Genomic DNA, 15,962 nt, shown 5'->3' with positions numbered 1-15,962 from the left:
TTGTCAGCCAGGGACCTACATAACCCATTTAAAAATGTTAGAGGCAGGACTTCCAGTCGTGTGTGCTTCTTAGATCTCGAGTTTTTTTTTAGGCAAGGCAATCCTTGGTTAACCTCATAGATTTCTTGGACCTTTTCAGCTTACAATCCCTTAATTTTTATGTTTTATACCTACAGCACCTGGTCTTCCTAGGTGGTCTCCCATCCAAGTGCTAACCAGGCCTGACCCTGCTTAGCTTCCGAGATCAGAAGGGATCGGGCACGTTCAGGGTAGCATGGCTATAGACACAGTTGTAATCTTAAAAAAGTAACACTCCAGAGCTACACTATGAAGTAGGTAACACGAATCTCATTTTATATGTGACATTCTAAACCCAAGAGAAGTTAAGAAAGGCTTCTATTCACAAATCTGGTGGGCAGCAGACTTTTTTCTAGATCAAAACCCTAAGCTTCCCACCAGGACCAGGAGGGACCATTGCAGTAAGGTGCCTACGGTGTAAAATTTTTAAATTTAAAGAGGTTCTCTTTCTCTAGGTCTTGCAAATGCTGACCCTGCAGCAGCATAATCCTGAAATGAGTGCCTCCTTAAATTTCACATCAGTCCTGCTTCCCCTAAGTCTTTTAAAGCGAGGACCCCTTTCTTCTCCATAACAACACAGAAAATGTCCGGCAGCTTCTGCAATCAAAAAATGCCAAAAGAATGATTTACTAAAGGTTTCCAACCCATGTACCTACCTCCACTCAACTCCTCCAGTCCATTCTCCACAAACCTGACCCAGGATATTTTTGAAAAGTCATACCATATCATGGGTCTTTTCTGCTTACAGTTTTCAATATCTACTCATTTGTCTTTGGAGTAAGCCCAAAATCCTTCACATGGCCATCAAATGCCTGTATACTTTCTACCAAATGCATGCCTGCTTCTCTCCGCCACTTTCATACCCTTTTACTACATTTTATAAACACTAGTTTTGCCCAGCTCTACTGTAATGAGCCCTTCAGAACTCAGGGCCTTTGCATTAGCTGTTTCTCTTTCTGGAAAATGTTTCCCTTCTTTTCACACTCTGCCAAGACTCGCCGTTGAGATCTTAGCATCTGGTTCTCTGCCTTACGGTTGTTGTTTCTTTTTTAAAAAATAGCTTTATTGAGATATAATTTACATAAGATACAATTCACCCACTTAAAGTACACAAGTCAGTGTTTTTTAGTATATTCACAAGTTTGTGCAATTTCTATTTTCCCACCTCCACCCTCAACTATAATCAACCACTACTCTACTTTTTGTCTTTATAGATTTCTGGACTAATCATACCAGTAGAATCATATAATATGGGTGGTTTCATGGCCAGCTTATTTCACTTACCATAATGTTTTCAAATGGCATGTATCAGTACTTCATTTTTATGACTGAATAATAGTTCACTGTATCGATATACCACATTTTCTTTGCTCCTTTGATTGATAGACATTTAGAATATTTCTACTTTTTGGCAATTATGGATAATGCTTCTATATTTATCTACAATTTTTATGTATACATTTGTTTTCATTTCTCTTGTATATATACCTAGAAGTTAAATTTACCATTTGTATATCTTCTTTGGAGAAATGTCTATTTATATATCTTACCTATTTTTTAGTTTTGTCTTTTTATTATTTAGTATAAGAGTTCTTTATATATTCTAGGTACAAATCCTTTATCAGATATATGATTCACAAATATTTTCTCCCATTCTCTGGGTTGTACTGTCACTTTTTTTTATGGTATCCTTTGAAGCACAACATTTCATTTCTATTTCAATGAATTTTTTTTTTTTAATCATGCTTTTGGTGTCATGTCTAATACTCTGCCAAATTGAGGTCATGAGGCTTCAGGAATTTAAAAAATAGCTAATAGCTACTTAGTGTTATACAGGAAAAAATGGATATGTGAAATGGTGAGTTGTTAACACTGTTGACGCTGGCTTGTTTTGTAAGGACGCTGGCAAATAAACCGGTATAATGCGAATGGTGTTTCAGTTACCAAAAATGTTGTGAACAGAGGCTCATAGAAACTTAAGCCTGGATTGATTTCCTGTAGGAGCTATAGTTCAGTATTTGTTAATTCGCTGTTCATGGTGACTTTACATTTTTACTGTAAAGTGTCTGTGGCTCTCTTTGAGCCTCCTGGATGTGTAGGTAATTCTTTATCAATACATTTAGGGAGTTTACTGCCATTATTACTTTTACTACTATTATGTTTTTTAATTCTCTCTTATCTCCCCCCTTTCCTTCTTACACTCCGGAATGTACATCTTGGTGCTCTTGATAGCATCATACATTTCTAGGACTCTCTCTTCAATTTTAATTCTATTTTTCCCTCTGTTCTTTGGCTTGAATGATCTCTATCAGTCCACCTTCAAATTCACTAATTTTTCTGCCAAGTTAAATCTACTCTTGATGAATCACCCTGTGGTGATTTTCTAAATTTTAGTTATTTTACTTTTCAACTCCATTTTTTAAATCATTTCTATCTCTTCATTGATATTCTCTATTTGATGTGACATTGCTATTGTACTTTCCTTCTTTTATCATGTTTTCCTTTAGTTCTATGAACATATTTATAATGGCTATTTTGATCTCTTTTTCTGTTAAATCTGACACCTGTTTGCTCTCACATGCAGTTTGTATGGTATGCTTCTTTTCTCCTGTAGATTGTGCTTTCCCATTTCTGTCTATGCCTTTAATTTTTGTTGACAAAAAAAAAATAATTTTAAGTAATATATTGTAATATGAAGCTCCCCCCACCTCCCTACCAAGAGTTGTTATTGTCATTTACTAGTTAGTTAATTTGTTAGTAACTGGCTGAATTATTTTAGTGAATTCTATTCCCCCTTCATAAAGCTAAGCTTTCGCTGCTTCTCTTTAGGGAGGCACAACTTTGAGTGTTCCCACTGTTCACCCTGGGGTGACAGTGGCAGTTGTAGGGCTGTTTTTTCTAACCACAATAAACTTTTTAAACTGCTAATTTCCAGTTGCTTGCTGTACTATTTCAACAATGCTCTGGAGCATAAATTTCTTTACAAACAAATCTAATCAAATTGGGTCTCCTTTGGAGGAATAGTTTCTAAGGTTCATGTTAAATATTTATTCTAACCCCAGGAAGGCTCTTCCCAGCTGTCTTATTCTCCAATTCTCTGCTGAGAACTAGCTGGCCTACCATGTAGGTGGCATCTTCATCAAATCCATGAATCTCCTCCCAACTGCCTTTCATTGCAATCTCTCTGTTCTTGAAAGCACCCTTAGGTTGCAAATGAAGTCAGTCTGAGGAAGAGATTAGTCACTACCTTTTTCATCACTTGCTTCTTCCTCTCAGACATCTCCACTCTAGGAGCCAACTCAGTGGAGTGGGCAACAGCCTGAGAACCTTTCAGCTTTTCTCTCTGGCATAAAGCCACTGCTTACAAGCCAGGAGGCAAGCGTTAAAGGGGCTCCAGAATTCTCAATTGTCGTGCCCCAGGTAGAACTTCCTTTCCATTAGTGGGACTGGAATGAAGATGGGGGCTCCTGCCTCTTAAATGCACTCATTTAGGACTTAGCCTCAGCAACAGGAAGTTGGGGTTAGGACAAGAAATGCTGAAGTCTTGCTCTTCCTGGAAAGATACTCCTCAACTTAGAGCAGGGTGGGGGAGGGAGGAAGTGTGCTCTCATTTCTTGGCTTCTGTAGTCTGGGTAATCTCTGCCTTGCTAAGTAAGATAAGGGAGGTGGGAGGTAAAGAGGGAGCAGTCTTTGTTCAAATACTATAGACTCTTTCCTTTCTTACCAAATTTTCATAGATTTTATTGAATAAATGTTTTGTCATTCATTGACTATAGTACCATTTCCAGAAGCTTACAATTTTTTAAAAAAATATTTACTAGTTTCATTGGGGTGGGGATCAGCAGATCTTTTCAATCTGTGGAGCTGATAGTAAATCAAGAAGTCTTTTCTGATCCACTGCTCTAAGTAGAGCCCTTTGTGATACATATCCCTGTCCAGCTGACTCTCCACATAGTATCGTTAGTGCATAATTATAAATTTTTGTAATAACTTTTTGTAATGTTAGCCTCCTCAATTAACCCTGGCTTCTTGAGGTCAGAGACAATGTGTTTTATTACACAACGGTTATCATTATTGAATAAACGAGTACCTAGCTCCTCAAATGTTTACTGAAAGAATAACCGAACACAGTAATTAGAATGACTAGACTGTGTTGGCCAGAGGAACACGTGTTTGTACTGCAGAAGGCAGAGTAGTGATTTTAAAATGAGTCCAGGTCCCCAAACATGACAGACAGGAAGTATAGTGACTCTATTAAGTGAGATAGAGAATACTAAAGACAGATCATATTTGTGGTGAATTTCTTTGTCTGAACACCAGGACGTATTTTGCAATATAATTATATAGACTTTACTCTTTTAAAAAAGTTCTTATTCACAAGAGATCAAGGTGAAACAGTTTTCAGAAAACTCTGGTTGGGATCAAAGAGACCATTTCTGTTGCCCTACGCAGGGCAGTCTGCCAGGGCAATGGCCCCCAGGTATTGGAAGTTCCTGTTTCCTTGGCTTACAGAGCCCCCATGCCATTTTGGACATTTAGAGATTATTTGGTTCAGAGAGGGGATCAGATCCAAGTCAGACTCTGGACAAGAACTGGACATGGAAGGCAGGAACGGTGTCTTAATTAGTGACACAGAGTTAAACCAAGGAACTAGAATTAGGTCTAAATAAGAATGCCGCTAGGAATGTCAGCAATTTCTGAAGACACGGTTTGGGAAAGCGAAATAAGAATGCTATCCGATGTGACCCCAAATCCACTGGAGGCCTGAACAGACCAAAAAGGCAGAGAAAGGAGAATTCACTCAGTCTTTGAGCTGGACAACATCAGTCCTCGAAGGTCTGAGCTGGACTCAGACCAGAGCTTATACCGTCAGCTCTCCTGGGTCTCAGGCCTTCAAATTGTTTAACTATTTGAAATTTGACTCTGGAATAGGACCTTAACCAATAAATATCGATTGTGTCTCCTCTATACAAAACAATTAGGCACATCAGGGGTCAATAAAGGGGATTCTTCCCTCGCGTTGCTAACAGCCTATAGAAGAAAATGGGCTACTAGAAGAAAATAACTAATAATTTAATGCATATACCATCAGTACCTAATGAGGCATTCAGAAGTAAATGCTACGGAATATAGAGTAGGAATCCTGTACAGTGTAGGAAGCCTGTTCATGTATTACTTCAATGAACATTAAATAGCCACACTTCTCTGAGCTCAGTGCTATGTACAACCAATATATTAATGCAGAAAAACACCTATAATACCCAACCTTTTGAGAGTTCCAATCAACTGAGAGAGAAGAAAATAGCAAACACACACGCAAAAAATGCATACAACGAACAATTATGCAATTGTGAAGCAAAGCTCCTAAGAAAGAACAGCTACAAAGATCCAATTTATTTAAGGATCATAAAGGAATAAAGTCTAATGTAAAGGATGTAGAGGGGCCCATTTAATGAAGGCACAAAAGTGTGGTTTAGAAATAAGAGGTAAGAAGAAGAGCTTTCTAGGAAGACAAAATACCTTGTGCACAGGAAGTGAGGTAAAAAATGTATTTGGTTCATTCAAGTAACAAAAAAAAAATGACACGGCTGGTCTAGGACAGAGGGATATTGGGAGAGAGAGATAAATTGACGAGGGGGAAGGAAGGTGGGGAGAAGTTGGGGAGAGAGTTTCGAAGATCAGCATTAAGAAAGCAAGAGGAGGTTGGGGTGGGATGCAGGGGTTTTGTGGGAGAAACAAGGTCTGAGATTCGATTCTATATTGAATGGTGCTCTTCACATCATGAGGTTGGAGAAACTAGACTGACTCTCACCCTTGAGATGAAGGCACTTAGTTGTTTTCTCTTGAAACAACTCAGCTCAGCAGTAGCCTGTAAGCCAGGCAAATTTTATTCATGAGTTATATTCCACCCATCCTGAGAAAGTTTCAAAGAAGTCTCTTGCCAAGGCAGAATATGAAAGAGATTAAATCAAAGTGTTTCTCAGAGAAGGTCAGGTATGGTGCTTATAAATTTTCCTGAGTTTCCCACGTGAAAGAATGTTTCAAACCAGTTTCTTTCGAATTCTCTTGTCCAGGGCAATATTGTTCTAGGGGAAAAAGGCAAAAAAAAAAAAAATGAGAAAGTTTCAAAGAAGTCTCTTGCCAAGGCAGAATATGAAAGAGATTAAATCAAAGTGTTTCTCAGAGAAGGTCAGGTATGGTGCTTATAAATTTTCCTGAGTTTCCCACATGAAAGAATGTTTCAAACCAGTTTCTTTCTAATTCTCTTGTCCAGGGCAATATTGTTCTAGGGGAAAAAGGAAAAAAAAAAAAAAAAAAAGGCCCACAAGGGTTACAGAAGTTGGTTATTGCAATTTCTAATTTTTCAAACCTAATGTAAAACTGTCAGGGAATTGATTCAAACTTACTATTTCTGGGCACCAGGACTCACAAGTAAGAAAAGGGCTTTGCACAGGCTAATTTATTATTGTCATGCAACATGCAAACACCTTCCCAACCCGGCCCTCCAGGGAAGACCAAATAGAAATGTGGGCCTGTGCCCCTGGAGAACTTTCCTCCTGGAGTTCTTTGCAAACAACCCATTGTTCTCTGGGAAGCCTGAGAGCATCGGTTGTCCTTGCAGCCTAGAAGTGACAAGTTGTGCCTCCAAACAATCTTCTTAAATTACTTTTACAATTTTTTTTTTTTTTAACTATAATTCCTAGGTTCTGCGGTAGGAATATTTTGGCTTAGGAGAGATCTTTGTGACTGAAACAACCTGGGCTTGTTCTGATTTGAGTATTGATGGTATCCCTCCTTGGAAATGAATGAGAACTTACATTTAATGTTGGCTCTCATTAACTATAAAATTAGCTACTTCTGGTTCCAATTAAGGGGTTGCTTCCCTGGCCACAGGTGAAGAAAGCCCTGAGCTGTTAATTGAGTCTTCAGTCTGGAGAAGATGCCGTGAGTGAATCTGCTACAATCGTTCCATTCAGATTTCTCTAGAAAGTTCAAAGCTTTCTCCAGAGTTTTAAGTTACCTTGAGCTTGAGTGGAGTGTGGCCTCTGAAGGCAAGAGAACGTGCTGTGCTGTCATGTTGATGTGGAGGGTCGTCAAGTCTTTGGGATTTTGGTTTATCTTATTGCAGGAGACAAGAACACAGTTACAATCATCTCAGCCCTGTTTCTGTAGGCAACCAGTAATGCTCGCTATAATTACTTACATCTAGCATGCATGCTGTTCCGCTCCCGTGGCCAAATCACCTATGTCTCTTGCAAATCCCAAGCATCAACTTCTAATATAGTCTGCTTTGAGGATTTAAATCATCCTCTTTCAGAGGCGTGGCTCATCAGGATCCTCAGGCAGAATGTTCACGCCAGAGTGCCCTACCAGGCTGACTGACGCTTTCTTGGGCTCGCATCTCATTTCCACTTCTTCCTGATAAAGATCTATTAAACAAAATAATCTAGTAAGAAGAGACCCTGAGCATTGATCCTATTAAAATTTGGTTAAAGATTATCCATTTAGCTACTAACTTTAAAAAGCCCTCTGTCATATCCATTGGTCATATTTTCTATTATTTATAATTTCTACAAGTCCCTATTTTAAGTCAATTCAGGACATATAGTATGCTCAACTACTGGATTTTCAAAACTTAAATATTTTATTTTATCCTGAAGAATTAATATATTTTCATCTTGGCTTGGAAATAAATTATATTTGATTTAAAAAGGGCAATTGTAAAAGTAAACATGACCATTGAACTAAACAGCATCGAGAAACTGCCTAGTACTTAACAGATATTTAATATTTTATAAAAGAGTTAATGAATGTCAGTATCAGTATGTTAACCTATCTTTATAAAGTATTCAGAACACTTCTAAATGTTCAGAAGTAGAATGGGCATACGCAAAACATCAATATCCACGTTGTGAGATTTTATTTAAACATTTGTCAAGATGTTTTATTCTGATGTGAATGGAGTGAAAATATTCTTGCATTTGACTCTTTTGCTAAAATGCTGCTTTTTACCAATCAACATTGACATTATTTTCAACGGAACCACAACAGGAATAACCATTAGCATCAACTCCCCAGGGAGGATTTATGGAAGGGGAGAGTAATGTTTCTCTCTATTTGAGTTCCTTTTTCGAATATTTATTTTCTAAAACTTTATATAACATGTGCCAAAATTAATGGATTTTTTTTTTTTTTTAGCCAAAAGCTTTCTAAAATAATCATAAATTGAATTTTGTAAGACTGGGATTTTATTATCACCGATAAAGAATGGAGGAAGTTGTTGCTCGAGAGAGATTCAGAAACAATGTCATTTCAGTGGCTACTACTCAGCGGTTTGCATGAAATAAAATTAAACTAGTTTTGGAACAACAGAAAGTAGATAATAGAAAGTAAGATTAAGGTTCATTCTCAAGTGAAAAAAAAACATTGCTGCCTGGCTGATAAAATAGCGGATGAAAATGCCCAGCTCCTTTTTTCTAAATTATTAATTTAGTTTCTTTTTATGATATTGTTAATATTTTTGGAAGAAAGGGTGGGCGGGCACCAAGCTAGCCTTCTGGAGTCAGCAGCAGCTTTGTCAAAGAATGAAATTACCTTGGCTCAAATGCAATTTGTAATGCAAGTGAACGGTTTTTCCCCCCCTCATTTTAAAATAGAATTATTTTGGTTACGAAAGATGTTAAAAGGTTTTAAAAATCAGTATTGTCATATTTTATAATTCACAAATCACCAGTGTTTTTGCTAGATGAATCGAAATACGTTAAGAAAAAACAGTCCGTTTTATTTGCATAGCTTGATTAGAAGCTCTTTATTGTATTGGGTCTTTAAGTACTGACTATGGAGAAAGAATCATGTGTCCTAGGGGGTTTTTAATTCAGGAGGGAAAAGAGAACATATATCTCAAAAGGTAAATATTCATCCCAGGCAGTGTGGACTAAGGCCTGAAGGAGAGGCATAGTTATACTCCAGGGAGACGAAGTTTCCAACTTGTGCTCTGGGGAACTGAGGGTTAGTTCACTGTTAAGAAGTCTAGGCCCCATAAGTACTAAATTAGAAAGCATTTACCCCAAATCTTGTTACATTAAGAAAAAAATTTTCCCCTTGCTTTTGTGTATTTATTATTATAAATGTACATAGAAGTTTACTTGGGTATCCTTGGTTCCTCTTCAGTAATCAGAATTTTGAATATACACCACCAAAATCCTCTGTATCATACTTGCACCCAAATTTGTCTCAAAATCCAGTGAGAAGTACCTATTTGTTTGGCTTCTGAATTTAACTGAAGGTAGTTATTAATTATAGGTGAGAAATGAAAATTAAATATGTATATGTGAAATTGAATTCCATTCCAAGAAAAATAACAAATAATATTAAGAGATTTCAGCCACACAAAATAAATTATCAAGATTCAGTGTGCCAACAATTATACTTTATATTAGAAGAGAAAACACAATCAATACACACCTTACTTGTAGACTCCTATAAGTCTTCATCTCACTCTTATATCATACATTCATCTTGAGAATTAGTGATGAGAGAGAATGTAAGGTGAGAGTGACTGGTCAGATAGCAGAACTGAATTCGTGCCCCCAAACACTGACCTCCTCCCAGCCTTATGACTTCCTTACCAACCACGGAAGATTGAGGTTGCAGTTAATAAATAGAAGTACTTGGGTTTATACATTTAGTATTTCCTCAAATATGAGTGAACATCACTGTTGGCAGACCAGTCCCCAGGAAAATTAGAAAAGAGGACAGAATAATTCTCTCGTTATCTGGGAGAAATAAAAACTCTAACTGATCACTAAAACCTCTCTTGAAGAATATTAAAAGAGAAAACAACGGATTTTTGCTTAAGCGAAGGGAAAGCACTGTAAATTCAGAGATTTAGTTGTAAATGCCTTAGGCTTAGAGGTGATGTTAATTTGGAATGTCTGGCTGAAAACAATAAAATGCCTAAGTATAAGGACTTACAAATTCAGGAGGTTTTCCACACAAAATGAGTCCACGTATGAGTCATCCAAGGTTAGTGCAACTGCTTAGCGATTCTGTCACATGAGTAGGAAATGGGGGTGGAGTTGACCAACCTATAGTGTCAGTGTTTTTTACCTAAAATCTGTTGCATCTAACACCCAAATAAGTTATTGAAAACCAAAATCTTTATGTTGTTGTTGTTACTGAAAATAAAACATTTTTTATTTTAGGACATTTATAAATACCATTTTGTTTTTTATTATATAGATGTCATAGCTGACAAATTACCCCCAAATTGTCGTAATCAGGTATTTCTGGCTCTTTTTACTTTATTATGCTATTATAATTAGCTGTCTAATTCTTCAAGCCTAAAAAACTATTTTGACTTGTGGTTTATTTTAAGGTTTGATGATAGTATTTTGTTTTTATAATGTCGTGGAAGATCTGAACTGCAGTACTTGGAATCTAAATGAATAGATCTTGGAATCAAGTCAACCTGGGTTCAAATCCTTGATTCACTTCTTACTAGCTATGTATTGTCTTGAAATATTGAATTACCAAACGCCTTTAGGGCATTCACTCATGATGTCTCATTTAAAAAGAAAAAGACCTTAGCCATGTCATTGTTTCTTTCTCTCTCACTATAGTTGTCTTTATAGATCTGGATCCAAAGGATATTTCTGTCAATTTGATAAAAATACAACTAACGCTGTACATTTTCTTTTATCCTGACTATCCTCTTGCTATTAAGTCTTTTCTCTCAAATTTTCAGTTGGGTATTCTCAACTGCCCGGTATAGTTATATGCCCCCATAAAGTGCAGGAAAAATATCTGTTGAAGTGAATTGACTAATCTGAACCCTGAAGATACGGAATATTTTTAGTCCCCAGCCAAGCCCCTCACTGGGCAAATTTTCAGAGATGCAGTTCTTTTCTAGGATTATCTTCTGTTCTCCTTGGGACAATAAAAATCCATTTCATTGTTTTCCTCTCCCCTCTGCCACCGACCTCTTCCTATATCTCTTGCTGCATTCTCCGGATTGTGTGTGCTTTGATTTGTGGGAGAACCCCAACTCTCTCTCTCCTCTTGAATTTGAATATGGATCGGTATCTGAGGACACCAGGAAGAGAGAAACTATAGGGTTCCTTTCACTGTGTTGGCCTTTTATTGTTTCAGATTTCTCTTACAACCGAGAGGAGAAAAGAAATTGTTATTTAAAAAAAAAATAATAGAAAAAAAAAAACCCTTAAGAATCTTGAAAGTAAATCCCTGAAAGTCTAAGGAATGCCCATTGTGCATTCAAACAGCTAAGAAGTTTTGCCAAATGTGGCTTTGGTGGAGGAGGCTTTTCTCCATCAGGACTGAGGTTAAGAAGCGGGGAGAGGAAAGTTATAGACCAAGATGCCTGAGAATTTCCCTAAGTTCTACTAAATTTTAGAAAAGGTTCTGATTATGGGACCCTCCACTCCCTTTTCTTAGAATATCTACTTTAGAAAAGTTGCAAATTATTTCTCTGCCCTACCTCACTACGTGAACCTCAGTTTCCCATCTCATGCTGAGTTTTTATGGGTATTGAGACAATTCATATGAATCATGTTTAGTATAATTCACATTTAATAAATAGTATAACTAAGAAAAATATCTATGCCAACACAAGACTCAGAATTCAGTATTATAAATTACTAGGATCTGCAGGACAGGCACTGGATACAGAAGTGGGGTGCAGTCACTGCTTAGTGGCTCTTCCTGTGAAAGAGGGCATTGTGGATATTTCTAACAAGTCTAACTTTTTTTGGTATGAATTTTGATAAATTTATATTGACAAATTATGCAACTTTTTTCACATTCTTTTTGCGTAAAAGTGTTGGAAGGGAAGATGTAATTATAATTACTTTATAATTGTGTTGACATTATTTGATGTCATATCAAAACTCATAAAACTCTTCAAATCATGAACATACTTAGCCCAGGGCTTGCCTTTTGTAGCCACATCCTCTGTATGCTCCACTTTTCTTTTGAATAGATTTGCAATGGCATTTTAATACCTTACGTGTTCTTATATTTTATCTTATAACATAAACCAACTAAAAATGTACTGTGGAGCCTCCTCCTTAGAAAATAGCCTTCTGCTCCTCAGAGAAGCATCATTGTTCCAGTCTGTCCCTGTTCTGGTTTGCAATGGCTCCAGGACATTGCAGCACAGACAGGGTAGGTGGCTGTGAAACAAACAACAGAAACAGATTGTCTCACAGTGCTGGAGACCAGAAGTCCAAACCAAAGTGTCGGCAGGGTGCGTTCCTTCCAAGGGCTGTGAAGGAAACCTTTGTTCCAGATCTTTTTCCTTGACTTGTAGATGGCTCTCTTCATGTGGCCTTTTCAGTATGTGAGTCTGTCTCTAAATTTCCCCCCTTCTTTTTTTTTATAAGTACTTAAGTCATATTGGATTCAGGCCTACCACAATGATTTCATTTTAACTTGATAAAGACCTTAATTTCAAGTGACATCACATTCTGAGGTACTGTGAGTGAGGATTCATCTTATAAATGTGGGTGAGGGGATCCAGTTTGACCCATAACAGTCACCAATAGGCTGGACTCATTATTTATTCGCTTTTCCAACCAAAAGAGACTAAAAATAAAAATACAGAGCCATAGTGCCATTTTTTACCTTTCCCACAAATGGTCTCTAGTCACAAAATGTAAGAATACATACTTGTCACCTGCTATTATAGAACTTGGTTAACTTAATCGAGACACCTTTTCATTCCTTGAATCAGCCTTCTGTCAGAGAAACTCTGTATTGTAGGAGGACCACAAAAGTGGTCAAGGAACTTGAGTTCTAGTCCCATCTCTGGCTTGATTGATGGCTCAATGTTCCTTCACCATCTTTAGTTCTTGTTTTATTTACCTACAAAATCAGGTAGTTAGACTTGATATTGAAAGTCCTTTATGATTCCATCTTTCTAGAACCGATTAAATTAAAATTCAATTTGGCCTTAATCAGTTACAAACTAAAAAGCACCTCTACTAGTTTTTCAGTGGATTATAAAAAGCAAACAAATATAACATTCTCATTTTCTGGAATAGTAAATTGCCATAATAAATATGTGAATCTGTGTTGATTATAAATGTCAGTGTTATCCCACAGAGTTGTTTAATATGCAACCTGTACCAGGAGGTTGCTGGGCATGTGAATGTATGGATGGAGAAATACTAATTATAAATAAGAGTTTCACCCGTGGTTCACCCAAGACACTCACAAGAGTAGGCAAGTCAGCGCTTCAATGGAAAGTTCATCAAGCTACCATGATGGACTCAGATAGGGAAGACTTGTGGATAGTTCTGTGCAAAGATATTTCTGTTGTGTAACTACCACTTATGTGTCTGCAGCTACACACTACAACTGGTTGGTTGGAGGCCGCTGTTGGTCAGCATCTTTGGCAATGAGGACAGAGTTGGTTTTCAGGCACTCTTCATCTATCCATCATTGTACCTGAATTTAGAGAGCAATATCCATTACTCCTGCCTTCCAAGTAAATTCCAAGTCTATTTTCACCAACTATAACCCAGAATTACAGTATAACCTAATGGGTCATATTAGTTTTCCAGGACTGCTGTACAAATTACCAAAAACTTGGTGGCTTAAAACAACAGAAATCTGTAGCTCTTACATTTCTGGCGTCCAGAAGTCCAAAATCAAGGTATTGGGAGGGCCATGCTCTCTCTAATGACACTAAGGGAGAAGTCTTCATTGCCTCTTCCAGCTATTGGTGGCTTCAGGCTTTTCCTTGGCTTGTAACAGCGTAAGTCTAATCTCTGCCTCTGTCTTCATATGACCTTCTCCTCTTCTGTTCGTATGTTCCTCTTATAAGGACACGTATATTTGTATTTAGGGTCTACCTGCATAATCAAGGATAAACTCATTTCAAGATCCTAATCTTAACTGTATCTGCAAAGACATTTTTTACAAATAAAGTCACATTCACAGGTTCAAGGTGGTTATTTCTTTTAGGCGGCCACCATTCAGCCCACTACATGGACATTCTGGGGGAAAAAAAAAAGATCCCAGCTCACTTAATCAAGTTAACAGTACAAACTAGAAATAATAATCTCTTTTCAACTTGTCATTCATACATCTCATTTAAACAAGTTTGCTCCTGAATAAACAATAGCGAAATCATGCTTCCATATAAAATTATACAATTATTCTCTGTTAAACTGAAAACACACTAACCTTCTCTCCAAAAAAGACAAAAACTACTGTCTATCATTTCTTTGTACTTATTCATCTTGGGGTATTTTCCTTTCTCTTCTAGTTAATTCACTCTCCTCCTATGATATTCTGAACTTGCAATACAGAGTTTAAGTCCAATCATTATTTCTCATTCTTAACACCACTTATTTTTAGATGTTTAATGAATAAGGGAGAAAAGCATTTTTAAAAATTGAATTATATATGCAAAAAATATCCATATCAAAGCATAGAATATTCACAAACACCAAAGGGCTCATTTGTACAGCTGCTCACGTGCAGACATCTGGTATTCAATGTTTATTTCTGACAATATCCACACCATGTCCCCTTCATCTTCAGAAAGTAACCCAGCTAGTCATGATGCCACACCTGGTGGGGTGACCCAAACTTTAATTCTGGAATATCTGTGCTATTAGATGTCGTGCCTTTGTTTCATTGTTGATGTTTACTATTATTTTAATAGGACGTAGAAGTACTAAGTAACACACCAGAGGACATCCTATATTCTGGTCATATTATTCCATACTTCTATGCTTTAGTACAATCCAGTTTCCTCTTAGTAATCAGGATCAATTGCCCAACCACTATAGTTACTCACTTCTTTATATACTGGTTCATTGACATGAAAAGCCCTAACATGCCAAGTGGCAGCCTCAGCATCCAGTTAATAGAATAATTTTATTATGCCACCTCTTGGAAGTATTCTTCCACTGGAAACAAAATTCTATAAACCAGGAGAACCCAAATTTGCATATTAGGCAGGAAAAACTTTTCTAATGGATCACTGGGGTAATAGTTAGAATAATGGCCACTGCTTACATGCCTTAATCTTTGTCCATGAATTCTGAAAATAGGAGAAAGATTATTACTTGTTTATCACAGATCAGAGAATATAGCACATGCTGAAGGATACAGCCTCAGAGGCTCAAGTGTTGTCATCCTCTGCTGCTACAAAGTGCATCTTTGAAAGGCCATCCCTCTATTCTGTCGAGCCAAATGCTTCATGATGATGAGGCATGTGATAAAAATCAATGAATAGATTTTGACAGAGTTTGAATTCACTGGTATACTTTATTTTCTGTAAAATGGGTTCCTAATCAAAGAAGTAATGCTAAATGGTATGCACAGCAGTAAGTAAGGCAACCTGTAAGTCTTCATTTTGGGGATTTGGGCAGAATTATTATAGTCAGGAAAGCAAACCTATATCCAAAATAAGTGCCTGTTTCAATGAGAATAAAATATGGTCTCTTTCATCATGAAAATCATCCAGTGTAATCAACTAGCCACTTAGTGGCTGGTGGTCCCCTGGCCAATTGAAGGCTCAATGTTAATCTGTGCTGTTGGCAGGCTGACTTTTGACCAGCAGCCAGATTAGCCCTGATGAACTGAAATCCAAGTTTTTGAGCCCATACATAAACACCAACCCTGCCACCATAGCCAGTTTGTTCCTGAGCCCATTGGAAGCCTGAGGAGAGAAGCTGACATTCACTGAATATTTTCTCTTTTAAAAAATTATTTTTACATTTTAGTTGACATACAGTATTAGTTTCAGGTGTAAAACAGAGATTTGACATTTATATACTGTATGAAATATTACCATAGTAAATCTGATAACCATCTGTCAATGTACAAAGTTATTACAATATTATTGACTA

The 15,962-nt window shown here is 37.1% G+C and overlaps 1 long non-coding RNA gene and 1 other non-coding gene across 2 annotated transcripts in view; one reads left to right on the top strand and one right to left on the bottom strand.

Moving 5' to 3' along the window:
* LOC112470123 overlaps positions 1 to 15,962 on the top strand; it is a 194,421-nt gene that overhangs the window by 152,570 nt on the left and 25,889 nt on the right. The window lies entirely within an intron of this gene.
* On the bottom strand, positions 168 to 286 carry LOC112470182. Its single transcript, XR_003042873.1, has one exon. It is a non-coding gene; the product is annotated as a 5S ribosomal RNA (ribosomal RNA).

This window comes from Pteropus alecto, unplaced genomic scaffold, assembly GCF_000325575.1.
Source record: "Pteropus alecto unplaced genomic scaffold, ASM32557v1 scaffold177, whole genome shotgun sequence".
NCBI classification, from domain to species: domain Eukaryota; kingdom Metazoa; phylum Chordata; class Mammalia; order Chiroptera; family Pteropodidae; genus Pteropus; species Pteropus alecto.
This window is presented reverse-complemented; position numbering and strand designations above follow the sequence as displayed.